The following is a 5,000-nucleotide window of genomic DNA, read 5'->3' on the forward strand; positions in this document are numbered from 1 at the left end:
GAACAGAATTACATATCGTTAAAATCTTTTTCCTCAAATGTACATCGATATTTAAGACCTAAACTTGCATATTATATAACCACATTTTTTCTCATGGAGTTCTGCTTTTAATGACGGCAGCAGTCAGCCATGTGGTATCACTATGAGTCTTCGCTGTTGAGATACCGCAATATAGTAAACTCCTAACCTCCTGTAGTGGCAATTAGGACTGAGTAGGATGCCAGAAGCAGGGGGGTGTAGCGCCGCTGCTGGGCTTGTTCACCTATAGCCGCACTGGGCTCAGCATGTGTAAGATCTGTGCTTCCCCTGGAGCTCCTCCACTTCCTCTGCAAAGGCCCAAATCAGCACTCAGTCACAGAGAGGTCCTGCATTATACCTCACAATGGCAAATTCTTACACATAAATGGTCTTATTCAGAAACGCTTGCAAGCAGCTGGTGCGATTCGCTCAAGAAAATAAACATTTCCTTCAAATATTTTGATTGGCCAGCAGACAACGTCAATGCCAGAGGCACAGATTACCCCTGTTAATAAGAGGACCAGCCCCCTGGGCGGAGCTGAGGAGTGGGGAGGGCGGGGGCTGGAATAGGACCAAGCGGCGACTGAGTCACTAATAAGTAGCTTTGGGGTGGTGCTAGTGTAGTTTTGGGGAGGACACAAATAAATACATACACTGCTTTTGAAGTGCATGCGTAGATGAAAGGACTGGCTGAGAAAGATGTTTGAGCCAAAATGGCGTCTATCCTCGTGACTCCGGATCCAGCAACGCCTCTCAGACATGTAATGCGCCCACCGTAATGAAGCGTGTCATTGAGACACAGTGAATGCAGGTCCTTGTGCTGGCTTCCTGTTTCGCTTAGGCCTTAGGCGTCGCAACGGGGAGAGAATGTGAGAGAGCAAGCAAGAGAGAAAGAAAGACGCCAGCGAGGGAAGGAGAGAGAAAGAGAGCGTGTTAGAGAGGGGAGGAACACGGCCTTGGCTCAGCTATGCGGGACATTTGATATGTCTTTTGAGCCCTCACTTATAACGTGAGCAAAAACAAACACATGGGCTGAAAAATCCTATGTTCTCTTTGAGAGCTCGTCGTCCTCCCACCCCTCTCCTCTCCCCAGACTCAATAGAGACTGTTCATGGCACACATGTAGTTTCTGTAATTGCTGAAATGTAAAACTCAGCCTGACTCTGATGTGAAATTATAACTTACACAAACAGTTGAGTCTGGTAAAAAACAACTTGCTCTCACTTCTCCTTTTCTTTTCTTTCTTTTTTCTTACCAAGGAAGCGGCTTCAAAAGATTTTTTTTTTTGTTGAAGAACAAAAACTTTTTCAGTTTGAATTATTCATCTCAGGGTCACAAAAAGAGAGTAACCACAAGTGAAGCTTTCAGGCACCATAACAAATAAACTCTGTGGCGGCCATTGACATATTATGTAAATAATGGAGTGCAGAAGTAAAACATAGTGTCTAAAGAACTGCTCCAGATTCCTGCTTGTATTGGTTGTATTGGCCTCAGAGGGCCAGCTTCCTGCTTGGGTTTGGCAGAAATCAGCATGAAACCCAACTAGCGTGGCGGCTATACTCTAAAGTCCACACCACAGCTACCTGACGGTGCTAATTTCCTGTCTTGCTCTTGCTTCTAATTGGCTGATCATGTCATGCTGGATGTGTGAATTAGTGTGAGCTTCTCTGCTGCGGCAGTAGCAGAGTGCCGCCTCGAACCTGGGGGGGGCCGGCAAGCTTGTTTATGTGGTGTAAACAGTGTGGTCACTGTGGACGAAGCGGGAGGGGCACAGCTACATTGGGCTGGTCCTCCATCAAACAGGACTTTCTCAAAGTAAAGTCCAGTCCAGAGGCCACAGCCTGAACATACTGGACGAGAGGACCAAAGCACAGCTGCAGCAGATGTGTACCAGTGCTGCAGGAGGAATCCAGAGGTACTAACATTTGCGGATGTGTCATCAATAAAAAAGGTTTGCTTTTTTTAAAATAGAACTTCCAGGATAAACGCTGAGTACATTTCAAAAATAAAATGTGAAATATATTATTTCTGCAGGATTCTACTGACATTTTTTAATAACATCGCCACATGGATCACACATTCAGACAGACAGGCGCACACACACACACTTTTGGGCCCTCATCAAAGCATCGAGCACTCGACTTGATGGCGGAACGTTATGCTAGTATCTGATATTCATCTTCAGAGAGGAACACACAGGTGTTGGAACAAATAACATGTTAAATGATACCACCTCAAAAGTGCCAGGATGATTAAATTGTATTTCTTTTTTTCCCCTTCCCTCTCTCACTGTTAAAACACATTTAAGTTAAAAGAGCCGCTTTCGTCTCGGCTGTCTGTTACAGGCTGTGCCAGGGGCTTGTTGAGTTTTGTCTGCATTTAAAATGGAACAAGGTAAAACTGGAATCTGTTTTCCACTTTGAGGAAAATCAAATAATTTACGATCATCGGTTTGCTTTTCTTGAGAGTGGAAAGAACTGTGTCTATATTATAAATGCAATGTCACAGTTAGATGTTAAAGGATGAACTACATTCTGTATCAGAGGAAGAAAAAAGAAAACCTGCCACCCACAGACACATATAGTATACACATGTAGGCTGCCTCACTTGAGGTTTTGAAAATCAGAATAACAATTTAGTACTTGATTGTCTGAGTGTCAGATTTGCTTGACTGCACTAGTTGAACCACGCATTTTCAACCAAACACACACACACACACACACACACACACACACACACACACACACACACACACACCCTCCACCCTTGCTGAGAATCATTCCACATGTCTAGCAGGCTTACCTGTGGCCACAGAAGAACAAAAACAAGCTGTGAATGCAGCGTCTGCCAGCGCACAGGAATCCTGTCACTGCATGCACTGTAATGAGCTCTTAATTACCCTGTCTGTCTGGGGCACTAGAGGAGAACTTGCAACACTAGCACACAATTGTCTGTATGTATGTGTGTGTGTGTGTGTGTGTGTGTGTGTGTGTGTGTGTGTGTGTGTGTGTGTGTGTGTGTGTGTGTGTGTGTGTGTGTGTGTGTGTGTGTGTGTGAGTGTGTATGTTTTGTATTTTCAATGTGCTTATTGTGCAATCGTCTGTGTGTGATTTAAGAATCTAGGGTAGCATTGAGCAGATGTCTGGAGACACGTCCTGTTGACAAGAAAACTGAGACAGTATTTCATTGCTCAGACAACAATATGAAGCAAGGAGGCTTTAGGAGGAGATGACACTGTATTTTCTTATTTAGCTGTCTTCAAGGGGGAGAAGCGCAAGACTCCAGCCCCGGATAATGGAAAACATCTTTTGTAACGGCGAGGCGGGAATCCATTTAATTATAAAGTGTTGATGGGCAAATCCATCACCCGGCAATTCTCAAACAAACAGGCCCCGGGATTTAAAGTATCTGCAAAATACAACAGCGTCTGGCAGGGCTGCCAAAAGCAGAGCAGTGTGCGCTGTTGATATGTAAACACATCCCTGTGTCTCTAAATGGGATTTATTACAACAAGTCTATTTTTGTTTGAGCTTCGCTTGTAATACTGTGGTGTTGTTGTCTGCTGCGTGATTCCTACACATACAGGAGCGCTCCGTGTGATGTGTGCCGCGGCATATACGTTCTCAGTGTGCTGCTCAGACACTCTAACAGATAGATGAGTCGGCCCTCTGCTCTGTTATTTAATTATTTTACCACTCTTGCCCTGCGGTATGCCGTCATGACGGTAATACCACAGATTAAGGTGTGTGGTTTTTACAGCCCTTCCCCTCGTCTGTCTCACTCACACACACACACACACACACACACACTTCTTATAGACGGCCTCCAGTCACTGGCTGCTGTAACGTGAAGCTCTGAGGCCTTCCCCGTCTCTGACAGCTCCGACTGATGTTAATATGTTGTGTCTGCTCATCGTGTATGTACTGTACATGTGTGTGTTGCAGCCCTTTGAAGCCTGACAAGTCTGTGACGCTCTAATTCCCGCCCTAATCCTGTGCGAGGCAGACAAGCGCAGAGCAAAGAGCTACTCTTCGTCTGCTGTGCGGACCAAGTCTGTACACCTCTCCGCTCTCCGTATTCAAGTCAGCTCTCAGGAACTTAAAGCTCCCAGTATAAGCTTAGCTGCAGGGGGCTTTTTATTGGCAGCTAACCTACAGAGCTCATGCCAAACTCTAACCCATCAGAAAATTATCATCACAGTGGATGTATTGTGTTGAAGCGCCGCTGTGTTTATTTTCAGCGTAACCGGTCGGCGGTGTTTCTAAAATGGCTGACATGTTCTGTCCTCGGCACAGGCCGTGCGAGGGCACAAAATCAATATCAACAGTAAGTAAGGACATGGAGGAGCAGGGCAAAAAGACCCTGTGTTCTCCGCAGTCAGCTGTTAGATAGGCCCATACTGGTGACTCAGCGCTGGCTAAGCTAAGCACAAGGCCAAACACTGGTGATACACACTGATAGAGTTCCACCCACACACGGCCCAGCGCTCCCAAACAAGCTCCTGTACACAGCAACATACTGATACAAAGGTAATGAGATTCATTAGCTCGCATGAGAACTGAAGAGTGGGTGGGTGAGGAGGGCATAGAGAGAGAGAGAGAGAGAGAGAGAGAGTGTGTGTGTGTGTGTGTGTGTGTGTGTGTTTAGTCTGTATGCTTCCAGACATGGCATCCTGTTAAAGAGGCTCTGACATATTACGGAGAGGGAACACTCATCCTCACTCCAACCATCACCCACGCATACACACACACACACACACACACACACACACACACACACACACACAGACACACACACACACATATGCATGAAACAACCCCCTCCCCTCCATCGCACCACCTCAGTCTAAGTCTCAGCAACCCTCCTCCCGCCCCCGCACATTCGACCAGTCTGAGAGTGACGTGATTGCCAAGGTAGCGGGCGGCTGTTACATTCCTGAGGCTGTAGTGTGCGGTGTGTGGAGGCCAGCTTCAGCACCCAGG

General features: G+C 46.3%; 1 protein-coding gene across 3 annotated transcripts in view; it reads right to left on the bottom strand.

Moving 5' to 3' along the window:
• Positions 1–5,000, bottom strand: part of runx3 (RUNX family transcription factor 3) — a 40,363-nt gene that overhangs the window by 8,861 nt on the left and 26,502 nt on the right. The window lies entirely within an intron of this gene.

Source organism: Cottoperca gobio, chromosome 22 (genome assembly GCF_900634415.1).
Source record: "Cottoperca gobio chromosome 22, fCotGob3.1, whole genome shotgun sequence".
Lineage (NCBI taxonomy): Eukaryota > Metazoa > Chordata > Actinopteri > Perciformes > Bovichtidae > Cottoperca > Cottoperca gobio.